Genomic DNA, 20,227 nt, shown 5'->3' with positions numbered 1-20,227 from the left:
ATACAAGTTTGTTTCCCAGTCTATATCTGGGTATTTGAAGTCGCCATAATAACCACCTCATTGTCATTTGCTGCCTTGTCTATCTCGTTTAGTAGCAAATTTTCTGTGGACTCTGGTATATTAGGTGGTTTATAATAAAACTCCTATTAGTAATTCATTATTGTTTTTGCCTCCATCTATTTCTACCCAAAGTGACTCCACATGTTCATGTCCCTCACTTATATCCCCGAAGTGTGGGCTTTAGACAGGACTTTACATAAAGGCAGACCCCTCCCCCTCTCTCCGGTTTTGGCTATCCTTTCTAAACAGACTGTAACCTTGTACATTAACTGCCCAGTCATAGCTATCATCCAGCCATGTCTCAGTTATTCCCACCATGTCATAGTTCTCCTCACACATCACTAATTCTAGTTCCCCAGTTTTATTAGTCAGGCTTCTGGAATTAGTATACATACATTTAAGAGGTGTATGTATATTTTGTACCCTACACTTTTCCTTCTGAACTGTTCTAGTCCCTCCCTCCATTTCTCCACCAGTCCCATTACCTTGCCCCAGGTCTCTATATGCACTATCTTCCCATTCTATAACATAATTACCCTCCCCCCCATAATAAAATAAATAAATAAATAAAAATCTGAACTGTGTGCCATGCATTTGTATTCAGCCCTTCTGAGGCAATACTTTGTAGAGGAAAGAAAGAGAACCACCTTCAATCACATCTGCAAGTCTTTTGGGGTATGTCTCTACCAGCTTTGCACATCTAGAGTGTACAGCATGGGGTTTTCAAAAGGACATTCAGGCCTTCAGTGATGAACTAAAATCCAAAGGAGTTTATTTTAAACATTTCTTTTTTTCAACATAAAGCAATCACATGGCAAAATGTCCTTTAGGGCTCATTCAGACAGTAGTTTGAATGGGTCTGCATCCGTTCCACAATTTTGCAGAACAGGTGCGGACCCATTCATTTCAATGGGGCTATATGTGGTGTCCGAATCTGTGGTTCCATTCCACGGCCCCACGGAAAAGATAGAACATGTCCTATCCTTGTCCACAATTGCGGTATTTTCTATTATGGTTGCGGCCATATGCAGTCTGCAAATTGCGGAACGCACATGGCGGTATCCGTGTTTTTCATATCCTCAAATTGCAGATTCGCAAAGCACTATGGCCGTGGTGGGGATTCGCAAAGCACTATAAGTGGGCGTGGCGGGGAAGGGGACGGACTGGGAGGCCCGTTAGAATTATAATTTTCTACGCCTGTTTCAGGCGTCAAAAAAGGTCTAAATATAAGTTAGCTAGGAAGCCGTCTTACATTTAGAACTGGTGGAGGATCCACTGAAGTTATGAAGAGACTGGTGCCTCTTCAGAACTTTGGCTGAACCACTGCCAGCTTAAAGATTTATTAAGACCTGCGTCTAAAACACTGGTCTAAATAAACGTGCCCCATGGTTTTCACATAGTTTCCTTGGTTCTAATACATAGGTCCAGGTGACAAAACCTTAAAGAGGATCTTTCCTCTGTTTAGCCCTAGTCTAATTAAGGTCTTACCTTATAGGGTGGCTCCCACTGATGTTCGTCTGCTGTTGTCCCCCGTTGGTTTCGGCGCCTTATATTCTAATTAGCCAACTTAGTTATACTAGGCGGAGACTAGAGCGGTTCTCTTCTTCTTGGCTGGCTGTGAGCGCACCGCACATAGCTGGGGAGGAGCTCAGTGGGCATACCCGGGCAAGTTCTGGGGCCCACTGCTCCTGGGGGGGGCCCACTGAGCTGCTATGAGCACTTCCATCAATGACACAGCTGTCATTTCACTGACGCAGTACCCCTCTGGTGGGCCCTCTGATAGTCACATGAGGCCGGCTGCTGCAGAGACTTAGACACGACCCCTCTACACAAGATGTAGACGTGCTGCCTGAGGAGAGAGACCGCAGGGCTGGAGCAGAAGTGTGAACACTGTCTGTGAGTCTGCACTGTGACTGTTTCTTCTCTGTGAGACAGGAGGGTGGGCAGGCTAAACTCTTTGAGTTGCTGCTGGATGCTATATATCAGAAGCTTCATGCTATTTAGTTGTTTTACTGCCTCATTAAGCAGTTTGTCTCCATGACACCTGCCCCCTCTTCATATCCTGTCCTATCTCATCCTCATGGAGCCCCTGCTGTCTCCTTTCCTTCCTCATGTATCCAGAGCTTCTGATCCACCCTCCTATCTCCTATTGCTGCCCTGCACAGAACTCCTGCACCTAATTTTTGTATAAATCCCCCTGAGAGCCCCTTCCACCTACTTGCTCGGTCCACCCCTCCTGTCCATCCTGGGCCCCGGGCCCCTGTCTCACTCCTCTGCCTCTCATTATGTTGACGTCTGAACCGCATTCACCAGAAGGATCTTCTAACGTCACTGGGTCATGTGACTGTGCCCCCACCCCATACTGTGCCCTTACCCCATACTGTGCACTTATACCCTGCATTGTTCCCTTTTACCACACCCTGTACAGTGCCCCTAGTCATTCCCTGTACTGTGCCCCCTTATACCCTTTTATCCGGTCACTGTATGGCTGTGTTATCCGGTCACTGTACAGAGGTGTTATCCAGTCACTGTATGGCGGTGGTATCCAATAACTGCATCCCTTTCCCTGCCCACGCCACCTTTTTTAGACCTGGCATGAGTGAGGAAACGTTGCAGATTGTGGGGCTAAGGACCTTTACACCACAATCTGTGTCAGAAATACACCTAATATAGATGTATTTCTATTTAATAAATGACCCCCTAATTGTATTATTATTCCAGGGTAGGGCTAATATTTTTATATTCTATAGATTCTTGGGGGTGACTGGGGGCCATTAGTCTGAGTAAAGGGCCACTGTGGGGTCATTATACTGTGTGTGGGGACACTGGGGGTCATTATACACTGTGTGGGGAGGCATTGGGGGGTCATTATACCATGTGGGAGCCACAGGGGGATATATAAATTTAAAAAAAATGCCTCAAGGGGGCCCACTGGGATTTATCGCCCAAGGGCCCACATGAACCTGGAGCCAGCCCTGTATATATATATATATATATATATACTGTATATAAAAAGGTTGAAGAGCAGCACATAAATCAAAGTTGGTGCAATTCCTTAAAGCAGACCACGGACCCAGCCTGTTAGATATGTGCAAAAAAGGCCAAGGTAGCACTCACATATTGAGTGCTGCCTTGGCCTTTTTTGTGTTTGTGTGTGTATATATATATATATATATATATATATATATATATTATATATATACAGACCAAAAGTTTGGACACACCTTCTCAGTCAAAGAGTTTTCTTTATTTTCATGACCATGAAAATTGTAGATTCACACTGAAGGCATCAAAACTATGAATTAACACATGTGGAATTATATACATAACAAAAAAGTGTGAAACAACTGAAAATATGTCATATTCTAGGTTCTTCAAAGTAGCCACCTTTTGCTTTGATTACTGCTTTGCACACTCTTGGCATTCTCTTGATGAGCTTCAAGAGGTAGTCACCTGAAATGGTTTTCACTTCACAGGTGTGCTCTGTCAGGTTTAATAAGTGGGATTTCTTGCCTTATAAATGGGGTTGGGACCATCAGTTGCGTTGTGGAGAAGTCAGGTGGATACACAGCTGATAGTCCTACTGAATAGACTGTTAGAATTTCTATTATGGCAAGAAAAAAGCAGCCAAGTAAAGAAAAATGAGTGGCCATCATTACTTTAAGAAATGAAGGTCAGTCAGTCCGAAAAATTGGGAAAACTTTGAAAGTGTCCCCAAGTGCAGTCACAGAAACCATCAAGCGCTACAAAGAAACTGGCTCACATGCGGACCACCCCAGGAAAGGAAGACCAAGAGTCACCTCTGCTGCGGAGGATAAGTTCATCTGAGTCACCAGCCTCAGAAATCGCAGGTAAACAGCAGCTCAGATTAGAGACCAGGTCAATGCCACACAGAGTTCTAGCAGCTGACACATCTCTAGAAAAACTGTTAAGAGGAGACTGTGTGAATCAGGCCTTCATGGTAGAACATCTGCTAGGAAACAACTGCTAAGGACAGGCAACAAGCAGAAGAGACTTGTTTGGGCTAAAGAACACAAGGAATGGACATTAGACCAGTGGAAATCTGTGCTTTGGTCTGATGAGTCCAAATTTTAGATCTTTGGTTTTTACCACTGAGTCTTTGTGCAACGCAGAAAAGGTGAATGGATGGACTCTACATGCCTGTTTCCCACTGTGAAGCATGGAGGAGGAGGTGTGATGGTGTGGGGGTGCTTTGCTGGTGACACTGTTGGGGATTTATTCAAAATTGAAGGCATACTGAGCCAGCATTGCTACCACAGCATCTTGCAGCGGCATGCTATTCCATCCGGTTTGCGTTTAGTTGGACCATCATTTATTTTTCAACAGGACAATGACCCCAAACACACCTCCAGGCTGTGTAAGGACTATTTGACCATGAAGGAGAGTGATCGGGTGCTGCGCTAGATGACCTGGCCTCCACAGTCACCGGACCTGAACCCAATCGAGATGGTTTGGGGTGAGCTGGACCGCAGAGTGAAGGCAAAAGGGCCAACAAGTGCTAAGTATCTCTGGGAACTCCTTCAAGACTGTTGGAAGACCATTTCAGGTGACTACCTCTTGAAGCTCATCAAGAGAATGCCAAGAGTGTGCAAAGCAGTAATCAAAGCAAAAGGTGGCTACTTTGAAGAACCTAGAATATGACATATTTTCAGTTGTTTCACACTTTTTTGTTATGTATATAATTCCACATGTGTTAATTCATAGTTTTGATGCCTTCAGTGTGAATCTACAATTTTCATAGTCATGAAAATAAAGAAAACTCTTTGACTGAGAAGGTGTGTCCAAACTTTTGGTCTGTACTGTATATATATATATATATATATATATATATATAAATAGTAAAAGAATGGGCAGCACTGCAAGAAATAAAAATAGCAAAAAAACTTTATTTACCCCAATGGAGCATGCAACGTTTCGGCTCTAGACAGGAGCCTTCCTCAAGCTTTGAGGAAGGCTCCTGTCTAGAGCTGAAACGTTGCATGCTCCATTGGGGTAAATTAAGTTTTTTTGCTATTTTTATTTCTTGGAGTGCTGCCCATTCTTTTTCTATTTTGTATTTATCGGATTGGCTTTAATCCATTTTGGGCCAGTTGCACCCACTATTTTACATTAGGGACAGTGCTGCCACTGTTTTTATTATATATATATATATATATATATATATATATATATACACAGTCAGGTCCATAAATATTGGGACATCGACACAATTCTAACATTTTTGGCTCTATACAGCACCTCAAAGGATTTGAAATGAAACAAACAAGATATGCTTTAACTGCAGACTGTCAGCTTTAATTTGAGGGTATTTACATTCAAATCAGGTAAACGATGTAGGAATTACAACAGTTTGCATATGTGCCTCCCACTTGTTAAGGGACCAAAAGTATTGGGGCAATTGTCTTCTCAGCTGTTCCATGGCCAGGTGTGTATTATTCCCTCATTATCCCAATTACAACAGATAAAAGGTCCAGAGTTCATTTTAAGTCTGCTATTTGCATTTGGAATCTGTTGCTGTCAACTCTCAAGATGAGATCTAAAGAGCTTTCACTATCAGTGAAGCAAGCCATCATTAGGCTGAAAAAATAAATAAAATAAAATCATCAGAGAGATAGCAAAAAGATTAAGCGTTGTCAAAACAACTGTTTGGAACATCCATGTGTGAAAATTATGTCTCATGCTCCCTGAACCACTCTTTCACATTTTGAGCCCGATGAATTCTGGCATTGTCATCTTGGAATATGCTCGTGTCATCAGGCAAGAAAGAAATCCATTGATTAAAAACCCTGGTCATTCAGTATGTTCAGGTAGTCAGCTGACCTCATTCTTGGAGCACATACTGTTGCTGAATCTAGACCTGACCAACTGCAGCAACCCCAGATCATAGCACTGCCCCACAGGCTTGTACAGTAGGCACTAGGCATGATGGGTGCATCACTTCATCTGCTTTTCTTCTTACCCTGATGCACCCATCACTCTGGAACAGGGTAAATCTGGAATCATCAGACCACATGACCTTCTTCCATTGCTCCAGAGTCCAATCTTTATGCTCCCTAGCAAATTTAAGCCTTTTTTCTGGTTTGCCTCACTGATTAGTGTTTTTCTTACAGCTACATAACAGTTCCGTCCCAATACCTTGAGTACCATTCGCATTGTGCATGTGGAAATGCTCTTACTTTCACTATTAAACATAGCCCTGAGTTCTACTGTTGTTTTTCTTCGATTTGATTTCACCAAACGTTTAAGTGATCGCCGACCACGATCATTCAGGATATTTTTTCCCGCCACATTTCTTCCTCGAATACGATGGGTCCCCACTATCTTTCCAGTTTTAAATAATGCGTTGGACAGTTCTTAACCCAATTTTAGTAGTTTCTGCAATCTCCTTAGATGTTTTCTCTACTTGATGCATGCCAATGATTTAAACCTTCTCAAACATCTTTTCCACGACCACGAGATGTGTCTTTCGACATGGTTGTTTAAGAAATGAGAAGTTACTAATTGCACCAGTTGAGGTTAAATAACTTGTTGCCATGCAGTAATTATCCAATAGGATGCTTATAAATATTTGCTTAGTTAAATCCAAGTGGTGACTTTTTTTTTTTTGGGTCTTGGGTCAGGCAGTGTATAAATTCCATTACTTTAAGCAACTGGGCTCTAAAAACATCCCATCCTCCCCAAAGTTGCTCTCGTTTTATAATCCCATAACTTTTCTTTGTTTGTTTTTTAGAGAGATTTTTTATTACTTTTTACTTTTTATTACTAGAAACAATACAAAAAAATAAGATTACATAATCTCAAGGAACTGTAAAGTAATTCAAAATAACAAATAAGTTAAAACAGTTAGTAGTCAAATGAAAGGGTGAGATAAATCAAATCAAAACCATGAGTTAAGAGGGTAATAGAGGATACTTCCTTCACAAAAAATAAAAGCTACAGTAGTATGTTTCCAAATAGACAGGGTGTCGCTAAATCTCTTCTAGGGCTCCCAGCGAGATGTGATATTGGAACTTTTTGGGGATTTGTTAGCATAAGTAAGTTTCAAGGCATAAGGAGGTGTCTTTGGCAATACTTGGGTTGGCTGAAAGAATAATATGGGTAATGGGATAACCTTGGTGTTGAAGAAGCATAAAACAAGGGATGGCAATTCTTTTCTCAGTGAAGGATGACATAATATCATACACATAGCCAAAAATTGTAGACTATAGGACTATGACACCACGCATAAATCTATGTACCTTTAAATCCACACCCCTGCCAGCAGGTGTATGGATAAGTCTTATCTATCTTAGCTATGTGTGATGGAGTAAGGAACCAACAAAGTGTCAATTTCTGAGAGATTTCCCAATACTTAGTACCTTTTAGTGATTATACTTGGTGAACTAATTGCTTTAAGCCACAGGGTTGTGGAGAAGTTGTACTGGAAATTATGTTTGAATATATGCAAATGAGCCTCTAGGGGCAAAGGGAGCATTGCCGTTACTCCTAAAGACTCTGCTCTCTCTGCAACTATTGCGCCCTTTGTATTTTGATTGACAGGGTCAGGCAGGCATGATCATATTTACACTGCCTTGGCCTATCAAAGTGCAGAGGGCTAGGGAGTTGCAGGGAGGAGCACTGAGACACTAGGTGTAATGACAACACCCCTGTTGCGCCTAGAAGCTCACTTCCATATATTAAGATTTTGCTCAGCAATGGGGGCACATATGAACATGGAACCAACACAAGTGCCTTTAGCTGCCAAGTGCACATGTAACAGGTCAGCCAGTGTCATAGGTACAAATCTGCTGACAGATGCCCTTTAATCAATAAAGAAGAGCTTGTAACGAAAAGAAGTGCCAGTTTAGGAAAGATAGGTTCCTCCATTTCCTTATTAGGAACTGCAAAGGAAGAGACTATCTCCGAAAAGAGCTTCAGGACATTAATATTTTGGAGGACTCTCAATTATCTGGAGTTGCCTGGAAACATCCAAAACTTAATCAGGTAGATATATATATATATATATATTATTATTATTATTATTATTATTAGGGGGGAGGAAAAGAATAAGGTAAAAAAAAACAAAAAAAAAACAAGAATGAATATCAATGAAAAAATAGAAGTAAAAAAATTATATCTCAATACTAACCATACCAATAATGTATTGTATATATCAAACAATTCTGAATTAATTCATACAAATCATGATTATAATATTCACAAATAACCTAATCCAGTTTCTTACAAAATGTTAGTTCATAATTGCATGATTAGTAATACATAATAATTGCATAATAGATAGTAAATATGAAATATACCATATAATCATGTGAATGGTTATTTATTAAAATTTCTAATATTTTACAGAAAATATATGAATATCCTACTGGTTAAAATTTACATAAAAAGCTTTTAATTCATAACAGTCATTGAAGAGATGTATGAAACCCTCCCAATCCTTTCTGCAGTTCAAAACTGGATCATAATTGTGTATCCGACTTGTATCCACAATTGGGTCAATATACCAGAGTTACTCAATTAATACAATAAGATTGGCTAGCCCATTTTCCTTTAAAAAGTATATTTAAAAATATGTTTAGGAATATATCAGTTTGTCGTATAGGGTCACTCCGTGATTAACAAAATTAACTGACGTCAGTAGTTGATATCCTTTATGAAATTGCGGCTATCCTTCCTCTCTACAAAGTAAAGTTAAATTATCTTGGTAGAGTCATTCATTTTTGTTAATATTTGATGTAACACCTGTGTTGTTACATTACCACTTCCTTCATAGATCGCAGAGAGTCTGGCTACAGGGTAAGATAGTTGTGTCATGGCCGCTGAGTTGTATCGGCTCGGCTCTCTCGGCGTCCTACATGTTGGGAAGCTGTCAGTTCCCTCTGCTTCAGATCGCTGTTAGGTAAATGATGTTAGTGGGTACCTCCTCTTACTATAGGAAGGTAAATCTGGATGCCGCAAAATGGACTCACTGTTAATGTTGTAACCTAATCCATACGGCCAGTACAGTAGAGCAACTGAAATTTAGAAATATTATACAGCTTCAGGACATTTCCTTTCAATTGATTAATGTAAACTAGGACTTTTATCATCTAGGTATCCAGCTCATTATCAGGAATGAAGGCGTGCAAAAAGCGTAGGGACAAATCCCTAATGTCATGCAAATCAGCAGGAGGAATATATTTGAAGGGGTTGTGTCACTAAACCTATTCTACATTTTTTTTAAACCAGCACCTGGATATGAATACTTTTGTAATTGCATGTAATTAAAAATGTTGTATAGCCAATGAGCTGTTCAATAAAATGTATCTGCATAGCGCCACCTGCTGTTTATTTTCCTTATTATTTGTCTGTCTCACTAAGCTGGTCACACATGCTCAATTTAAATCTTCAACTGCCACCAGCCATATGTTCTGTTAGAAGCTGTGGCAGTTTCAGGGATAGAGCTGCAGCAGAAAAGACCCACACGCTGACCTTCCAGGCTGAAGATAATCTAGCAGATGACAGAGTGCTTACCAAAGTGCGCAATGGCTAAGTTCCAGGATTGTGTTACCTGCACAGTGTATACAGTCCCCTGATGTCAGTGATGTCAATCCTACGGTGCATCATTCCTAGTGTCTGTTTTTCCTCTAGCAGTAAAAGTGCTGCGGGATAGCACTACTCATACCCAAAATTCCATATTGATCCAGTAGTGTGTGGTTTGCCATACTCAAACAACTAAATTATTGAAGAAACTACAGTATTGCTTCAGGGAAGCCAGACTTGTTAACTGTCACAGGAGATTCATACTGATAAATACCTTACGTCAAACTCAAGAAACGCTTCTAGTAATATGGTTTCCTCCAGAAATAAAGGGTTTTGACAGGGTTGCCTGATACGTCTACATTTTAACTCCTTAAGGACCCTGGGATTTTCCATTTTTTTGCGTTTTCGTTTTTCACTCCCCGCCTTCCCCTAGTCCTAACTTTTTTATTTTTCCATTCACATAGCCCTATGAGGGCTTATTTTTTGTGGGACAAGTTTTAATTTCTAATGGAACCATTTACGGTTGCATACCATGTAGTAGGAAGCAGGGAAAAAAATCCAAATGGGGTAGAATTGTTAAAAAACGCAATTCTGATAAAAGGTTTTTATTTTATTTTTTTGCACTGTACACTATGCAGTAAAATTGACCTGTTATCTTCATTCTCCAGGTCAGTATGGTTATAACGATATCACACTTGTATAATTTTCCTTGTGTTTTAATACTGAAAAGAAAAAGAAAACCTATTGAGCATATTGTAATCTACTGAGTATATTCAGTAGACTTGTGCCAGTCTAGCCCTCGGTGGGATCTCCCAATGGTTGTCTAGAAATTTTTGGGTCTTTCCTTTAAGTCTTGAAGGAAATCACCTTAGCTAAGACAGGTGGCAACTAAATTACAGGTTCTAGACTATGCACAATCTTATATTCTATTTGGTATAATTGATGCCAGGGTTTCTACCATTATTCAGCCCAAAGGCATCAATCTTCAATATTAAAGGGGTTGTCCGGGTTCAGAGCTGAATCCAAACATATTTCCTCCTCCCCCCGTGCTGAGATGTGCAGGGAAAGGGCTTTTTTTGGAGATCCGTGGCGGGCTCTCTTTCGGTAAGCTCACCGGCACTCAGGGCCGGTTTTAGACAAAATGTGGCCCTGGGCAAACTCAAAAGTGGGGCCCCAAATCTTGTAATAATGTACTAAAAACACAGTCCGATGTCCAACACCTGAGACCCCCGCCGATTAGCTTTTTGAGCAAATGACACGTGCTGTCTACTGCTGCTGCCCCATAAGACATGCAGCAGTGAGCAGGAAGAGAGAAAGGAGACGACACGTTTGCACAGCGCACGCCGTCTACTCAAACAGCTGATCTGCAGGGGTGCCGGGTGCCCTTTCAGTACCCTAGTAGTAATAATATAACCATAATGCTCCCAGTGGCTCTAATGTCCCCCTGTAGTGCTCCCCACTAGTTCCAATATATAATGCTCCCCCCCATAGTGCCAGTATGTGTGTATATATGTGTATATATATATATATATATATATATATATATATATAAAATGTACCCCGTAGTGGCAGTATATAATGCTCCTCCATTCCTCCCCAGTAGTGCAAGGTATATATAATGATCTTCTTCCCCCTTTCCCTGGTGCCCACAGCAGAGCGGACATTTAGTAGAAAAAAAACAAAACAAAAAACACCTTACTCCCAATTTCCCCAGCCGCTGTCTGCGATGCAGACCACATTGTTATCTGTGGCTTGTGTTGCTGTGTCCTGATGCATGCGTTCCCAATCCAATTACATCACCGCTCCTGCTCCGGGTCTCATGTGATCATGTCATCATGCGAGACCCAGTGCAGGAGGTCGCACTGATGTCATTGTGGCTTCTTGCGCTGTCCTAATGCCTCACAGGCTTGAGGCCTACCGGCCAGAGGCTTGTGAAGTTGGAAGGCCATGAGTGCTCCCCCCCTTTATGAGTAGCGAAGTGGTGCCCTAGGCGGATGACTACCCTCCCCTATCCATCGTCCCATCCCTAATTCAGAGAACATTACCGCAGGAGGTATAAAAGGAGAAGGCTATAACTCCCAGCATGTCTAAGCCATTAATATTTAATATCAGAGCATATTATAGGGGGAACATATAAAAGGATGGGACTACAACTCTCAGCATGTCCAAGCCTATATTATGTAATATAAGAGTACATTATAAAAGGAAGTACAAGAGGAGAGGACTACAACTCCCAGTATATTCAGGGTGTTGCAATGTACCCTGATATTATATAATAATGGCCTAGACATGCTGAGAGTTGTAGCCCTCTCCTCTTATAGTTCCTCTTGTAATTTACTCTGATATTACATAACAAGCTGAACATGCTGAGAGTTTTAGTCCTCTCTTCATACCTCATCTTGTAATGTACTCTGATATTACATAACAGGAGGTATAAGAGGAGAGGACTACATATCCCAGCACTTACATTGAATCCTTCACTTCCCATGCATCACTGGTCTTCTTCATTACTTTACTGCACTGCTTAGCTCCGCCTCCTGTACTGGTCACATGATGGTGAGGTAATTACAGGTCCTTCATCCCCTCTTCTCTGCTGAGCTCTGCCTCCTGCAGTTGACATCATGGCAGGTCCTACAGCTGTCAGTTTGCAGAGCAGCACTGTGATAATGACTTGTGTTAGGTGTATAGGGAAGGGGCCTTACACTGCATTGTAATGTGCAGCTTTTCAGCTGTCTGCCCCTCTGCTTTCAGGGATGTTCAGCTAACCAGCAGCACTGAAGCAGGGGGGCCCTGGGCAATTGCCCAGTTTGCCCCCCCCCCTAACGCCGGCCCTTCCAACACTAATGGGTGGGCTTTAGCACTGCCCTAGCCTGCAAGCCTGTCCATCAGTGGCGGTGATGTCACCAGGAACACTGTTAGGCGTAAGCCTCTGCCTAGCAGTGTAAAAATGTAAACCGGCTGAGTGGGGGAAGGGGATATTTCCAGGTTCAGAAACGTTTTAATCAGCTAATCTTTACATTTCTCCCATCTGACAACTCTAAATATCAATCTCCAGCTTTTTTAACAAAGCAGTTTACACAGCATTTCAACGGATCAGTAAGGTTCTCTGGGATTAGAGCTTTATCTACAGTGCCTTGCAAATGTATTCACCCCCTTCACTTTTTTAGTGTTTTGTTACATTACAGCCTTAAGTTCAATGTTTTGTTAATCTGAATTTTATGTGATGGATCAGAACACAATAGTTTAAGTTGGTGAAGTGAAATGAAAAAAATATATAAATAAAGCTATTGTTTAGAAATATAAAACAGAAAATTGGCATGTGCCTATGTATTTATCCCCTTTTTTAGGAAGCCCATAAAAAGCTCTGGTGCAACCAATTACCTTCAGAAGTCCCATACTTAGTGAAATGATGTCTACCTGTGCGCAATCTAAGTGTCACATGACCTGTCATTACACGTACACACCTTTTTTGAAAGGTCCCAGAGGCTGCAACACCTAAGCAAGAGGCATTACTAACCAAACACTGCCATGAAGACCAAGGAACTCTCCAAACAAGTAAGGGACAATGTTGTTGAGATGTACAAGTCAGGGTTAGGTTATTAAAAAAAAAATCCAAATCTTTGATGATCTCCAGGAGCACCATCAAATCTATCATAGCCAAATGGAAAAAACATGACATAACAGCAAACCTGCCAAGAGACGGCTACCCACCAAAACTCACGGACCGGGCAAGGAGGGCATTAATCAGAGAGGCAGCACAGAGACCTAAGGTAACCCTGGAGCAGCTGCAGAGTTCCATAGAAGAGACTGAAGTATCTGTACATAGGACGACAATAGGCCGTACTCTCCATAGAGTTGGGCTTTATGCAGAGTGGCCAGAAGAAAGCCATTACTTTTAGCAAAAAAACAAAAAGGCACATTGTGAGTTTGTGAAAAGGCATGTGGGAGACTCCCAAAATGTATGGAGGAAGGTGCTCTGGTCTGATGAAACTAAAATTAAACTTTTCATCCTTCAAAGAAAACTCTATTTCTGGAGCAAACCCAACATATAACATCACCCAAAGAACATCATCCCCACAGTGAAACATGGTGGTGGCAGCATCATGCTCTGGGCATGTTTTTCAGCAGTTGGGACTGGGAAACTGGTCAGAGATGAGAGAAAGATGGATGGTGCTAAATACAGGGATATTCTTGAGCAAAACCTGTACCACTTTGTGCGTGATTTGAGTCTAGGACGGAGGTTCACCTTCCAGCAGGACAATGACCCCAAACACACTGCTAAAGCAACACTTGAGTGGTTTAAGGGGAAACTTGTAAATGTGTTGGAATGGCCTAGTCAAAGCCCAGATCTCAATCCAATAGAAAATCTGTGGTCAGACTTAAAGATTGCTGTTCACAAGCGCAAACCATCCAACTTGAAGGACCTGGAGCAGTTTTGCAAGGAGGAATAGGCAAAAATCCCAGTGGTAAGATGTGGCAAGCTCATAGAGACTTATCTAAAGCGACTTGGAGCTGTGATTGCCGCAGAAGGTGGCTCTACAAAGTATTGACTTTAGGGGGGTGAATAGTTATGCACATTGACTTTTTCAGTTATTTTGTCCTATTTGTTGTTTGCTTCACAATAATAAAAAAACTAACATCTTCAAAGTTGTCGGCATGTTCTGTAAATTAAATGATGCAAATCTTCAAACAATCCATGTTAATTCCAGGTTGTGAAGCACCAAAATAAAATAAAAAGTCAAGGGGGGTAAATACTTTTGCAAGGCACTGTATAAGAATTGCTGAATGTATACAGCAGCAAAATTGTAAGGTGGTCTCTCAACCACTCCTGATTGTTTTCATTATTAAGGATATGACTTTGTGAAGATCTACAAATAGATTAACAATGCAGTCAAATTAGAGATCTCTGCAAGAGATCCCTCCCTAAGAGATTTTACTTGCCTCATCCTCATATTTTACTGTTGGGAGGTATGGAAACTTTGGATTTAGCAGATCAGAAGCAATATCACACTATATTATGTTACTAGCTGTTACTGTTTACGTAAGATCAAAATAAAAAGGTAATAATATTCATGCTTCTAATATTATGGAAATGTTTTCCTGACCGCAGGACAAGGCTCCTTTCCTATAGAGGAGATGGAGTTTGAGGTATTCTATATAGTGTTCAGGTGTCAAATAAAATTTCCACCTTTCCTATCAACTCTGCTGCTAAGAGAAAACATTTACAACTTTTATAACACCTTTAAAGAAGAGGGTGATTCAGGAAATTACATTTACTGAATGCCTTGACTTCATGAGAAAAAGGTTGGATCAAAGCAGATTTATAATGGGTACGTCATTAATTGGAAAGTGACTTGCCATAGGATTATTTTGAATGCCGTGAAATAAGATGACATCTGGGTTTGGTTATTTCAGGTAACTTCACTGAGAAAAGTCTAGAAAGTAAGAAACCTTCAATTTTCATTTACTTTTTAAATCATGTTTATGGCTCTTGTGGAATTATTACACAGTCTTTGATAAGGGCCAAGAACAGTAGTTTAAAGTGTCTACCAGACGTTGCAAACTAACTCTCTGAGAAATTGATACCAGCTCTGCACTTTCATTTCACTTGCCACGTTGGGCAGAGTTTTCATTGGTGTTATTTTTGCTAACAGACATTTATGGAAAATTCTCAGGCATACTTGCCAACTTTTAAGATCAGGAAGGCGCACATAATATCATATGTCCTGCCAATTTATATTGGGCATTCCCCCAACCTATAAAACATATGACCCCCTGCACAGACCACATGCCAGATCTAAACCAGGCCTTAATATGGACAATTATTTTGACACCCAAAACATACAGTACATGTGATAAGGGGAATTTGGTCACTACTGCATACTGTAATTGGCTACAGCGGTCATGTCGTCCCCTGTCCCCCCCAACGGCTGGTATTGATATTGGGTGAGTGAACTACATAGGACATGCTCAGCAAGGGGCAGAGTTTATCAGAAAGAAGTTGGAACTTTGCGAGAGGGATGGTGTCTAAGATGCACCATTTTGCGCCAAAACTGCACCACAATTCAAGCATAAAAATATGTCTCAAAGTAAGCCAACCAATAGTTGGTATAGAGTCGAGGAAAAGTGTCTATCCCTGTACCATCCAGCCTGAGCCCCTGTAATAAAGCTGGTGCAGATGTAGACAACCTGTATACACCATTAATAAATCTGGGCAAACGTGGTGTAAAATTACAGAAAAACTTTCTCAAATTGTGTACTCTATGGCACAAAATGTTTCTGTCGCTGATAATTGCTGTAGATATTGGTGGGTCTCAGAACGTCTGCAACAAGCTATGGCTAGACTTTCCTATCATGAAACTCTTCTGTATTCTATTCATTCAATATGCACTAAGATAAAGGGAGAAAAAAAAAAAGGTTTGCCATTGCAAATGGCTTTGATGAAAATTTTGCTTGGGTTCTTTTTTATATGGGGGAGATTTATCAAGACTGGCACTTTCTGCGCCTGTCTTGATATACCCTGCGCTGCATGAGGATGTGACTAATTTATGATTAGGCACACTCCTTGTCATAAATTAGGCACATCGTCCTTCAGTCGGTAAATCTAGAGATTCCATACATCTCTGACTTCATTTATTGGTATTTTATTTACCAATAAGCATCAAGCAAGGCGATGTTTCAACATAACCAAGTCTTTTTCAAGCACCGTGAAAGTGTACATTGCATCACTTAAATAAGCACTGTAATGATGTGGGCTCCTATGACCAGTGTTGAAGAAAGGCAGGGACACAACAAAGTCACTTCAGTACGGTTTATTGCAGGTTCCAGCAAACTTACAGCTCAGTACAGCCGGGTCAGGTAAACAGTCCATGACATCCCAAAAAAGTAATGCAGTCTCGGCTCTCCTCTAGATCCGTCCACAGGACCATGTTGCTCCACACGTGCCTTGCAGTCTGTGATCTGGAGCCTCTCACTCTGGCACACCCTGCTGACTTTCAAATGCAGTCGTGGACATGGGCCACGTGTAAAACCCGGAGTGGATCGTGGGGAGTAAGCACCCACCCAGCTCTTTGCTTACTCTCAGTAAAAGCCAGGCCTGGATTAGTTGAAACCAGCTATGCTAGTTAACAAGATTATCCACTATCTATCCTAGTGGACACACAAACTAACAGCTTTTACTCCACCAAGGCTGGGTACCTTGGTGGCACGTCTCAGGTGCACCACAGAAAACCATGATATGCCTCTCATTAATATGTTTCCTGCACTATTCTAGGAGATACATACCGTCCTTCATATATGAGGCCTGTCACTGCCTCACAGCACCTAAAAAGGGATGTGTGCCATACAATTATTGACTCCCATCTCAGTTGATCCACCATATGCAAATATGATCTAGTAAACATATCGCACCTGTATATACAATCATAGAAATATTACCCAATGTAATTGTCATATAAACGTGATTAGAACCTACTGTCAAAAAGTGTCCATTTGAAAGTCAGGAATATCCATCCCTCAGAGCAAGATTGCAGCTAAAAAAGTGTATGGCGCCATGAAAAGTTGAGTGTGCATGCACCAGAACAATGCACGAGAACAGTGTCTTGTTTGAGAGAAAGCATGTCCGCCATGCAGGGGAAGCATGACATCACAGGGAATTATCAAAGGGGAAGGTAATATAGTGATGTCAATGGTAACTATGCAGAAAAAAGGTCCTTTTCATCTAACAATATGTACGCCGTACAGGAAAGACGTCACTGTGAGATGGAATAAAACAACAACGTCTGTGATCACTAGGCAATGGCCAGTACAGGGATCATCCTATCATGTATCAAGGGGCAAATATAACTATGATACAAGGGCAAAAAGAGGGGGAACAGCAAGTCACTCAGTGGGACATTTGCAGCAGAGATAGCCAATGAGGGCATGTAAGCCCAACAATCGGACAGCCGCTATGTGGGGTCACCATTTACAGAAGATGACGCAGACCCATAGCCAGTCTGGTGTCCAAGTACTAACATACATTAACCAGAGAAGTGACCGTGTGGAGTAATCAATTAAGGGGCATTATCCACAACCGGCCCTATTACTGGCAATATTCTGTGTTACACAATTATACTTCAACCTGGGTCATCACTTAGATTACAAATTACCAGGTGAGAAGTAAGTGTTAATTCTTATCATGTATATATAGCACACCAGTACGCTACCACACCAGTCACAACGTGAGGTGAAGATAGCCAAAGAGGTCTACAAACACGCATCATCGTATCATCTGTTTCACCAAAAGAGGCCAAAAAAATGACTCACCCCCAAAGAGAGTTATCAAAGTTACCAAAGTCAATAAAGGAGAAGAAGGCCTCCGTTGAGGTGTCATGACTGTATGCAGTAATGACACATCTATGGTCTATTCAGACCCTAAATTCCCTGTAGGGGTCCCTAACTGAAAATAAAAATATTTCTTTATTAGTTATTATTTTAAAATAAATGAACCAAACAACTATAGAAAACTATTAAAATTGTCAGTGTCTGATGGAGGGTACAATTGGAGTGTATGAATGTATTTGCCTTTGTCACATGTAGCCACTGTGGAGTGCAGTGCCTCCCATTCATTTGTATGGGGTATAGCTGCACTTGCAAGCCTCTGCTAATACTTTGTTTGTGCATTCATACAATGTGATGGCAGATTGGGCGCTCCTATTAAGATCCTTTTATCGTTCGGCCTTTGTATTCAGGCTGGACAACAGTGAAACAATGTTGCTAGGTTTGTGTGTACTTTTGAAGCTACCACTAGTCTGCTCAATTCACTTGTCTCTAGGCTACACTCTACACTTTTGTGCTACTGACTGCTCTATTTCATCCATAGAAGTCACTGTTCACGCTAAACCGCTCATGTGGCATGCTCAATTCCACTCCTCAATGTCTGGTGCTGTCTCTGCAGCGTACTCTTTTTATACTAGTCCCTAACATTTCAGGCACTGTTTAAAATACAGGACGTCATACCACCCCTCCCGACATGTATATATGACTGTATGCACACGCCAAAAAATTAAGGAGATGTTCTGGTTCCACATGGAGTGTATCTAAAAAGACAAGAAGATGTCAAATAAAAGGTTTGATAATCTCAACATGATGTTGGGCACCGCATATTAAAATTGAATATACCATATACGAGAATCTATATACAGAAAGAGAAAATGAGGCAAAAAGGGGGGTCTAGGTAAGAGAATATATTCAGTCCAAATTCTCAGTTCAGTCCTTTAGGTTCAAGAGTAGCCAACCGGTAAATCCACTTCAATTCCCGTTTTTCCAAGAGGGTTTTTTGGTCACCCCCTCTGTCATTTATCATGCACCTCAATTGTAAATATTGTGTCGGAATTAAGCAAAATTATCCGGGACAGGCAGCTCAACGGAGGCATTGTGTATTTTAGATTTATGTTGCGTGACCCTCTTCTTAATCTCTTGGTTGGTTTCTCCTACATATAAAAGGCCACAGGGACATTGTAAAATATATATCACAAAAGAGGAGTATAAAACTGATGGATATTATACCTTTTCCCCGTCTGGAGATGTACAAAAGAATTGTCTTTAATCATACTGCTACAGTGGCAGCAGTTAAAGGACCTTTTACACGGGACTATATTACAACAGATTGTCGGGAGGGAAGCGTTCCTTCCCGATAATCTGCTGGTTGCTAGCGGAAGAGACTGCTGTATTGACTTGCAGCAATCTCCTCCAGAGATGGGGAGGAGTGATCGCTAATGCCATCGCTATTCCCCATAACGACTCGTTGTTTCCCGGCAGCAGATCGTGTTTACAGCCCTTCCTCAAAATGAGTTTAGCATTGATGTTACTACATTGCCCCCCCCCCCTTGTGACATTATGCCTCCTCTGCATGGTGGATGCGCTGCCTCTCAATGGAACCTTGTTCCTGTGCATTCTTCTGTCTGCACATGCACACTCAATCTTTCATGACGCCATACACATTTGTAGCTGGAAACTTGCTCTGATGGATGGATGTTCCTGACTTTCACATGGGCACTGTTTCACAGTAAGTTCTAATCACATATATGGCAATTACATTGGGTACTCTTTGTAAGATTGTATATACAGGTGCAATATGTTTACTTGATCATATTTCCATATTGTGGGTCAAATGAAATGGGAAGATGGGAGTCAACAATTGTTTGATATAAATCCCTTTTGAGGTGCTAATTTAAAGGGGTTGTCTGGGCTTTTACTATTGATGACCTATCTTGAGGATAGGTCATCAATATCAGATCGGCGCCCCCGACGATCAGCTGTATGAGGATACGGCACATGCAATGCGCACATGCCGTCTTCCTCTGATAAATACAAATAAATGGCTAAGACAAACTCTTGGGGGGTCATTTATTATCCGTCATTTTAGACTGCGCCGGCCTCTACATTACTTCATCGTATCCACCACCTGTCTAAATGTACGCCAGCTCCCTTGCTGGCGTACATTGAGACCTGGGATGAGCGGGGAAATTTGCAGATTGCGGCGCAATTAACCTTTGGCGTATATCTGATACTAAATGACCCCCCCTGTTTTCTAGGAAGAATATATGACAAATCACATATCTTAATTCGGCTGGCATGAGAT

The sequence above is a fragment of the Bufo gargarizans genome, chromosome 6 (genome assembly GCF_014858855.1).
Source record: "Bufo gargarizans isolate SCDJY-AF-19 chromosome 6, ASM1485885v1, whole genome shotgun sequence".
In the NCBI taxonomy this organism is placed as follows: Eukaryota; Metazoa; Chordata; class Amphibia; order Anura; family Bufonidae; genus Bufo; species Bufo gargarizans.
This window is presented reverse-complemented; position numbering follows the sequence as displayed.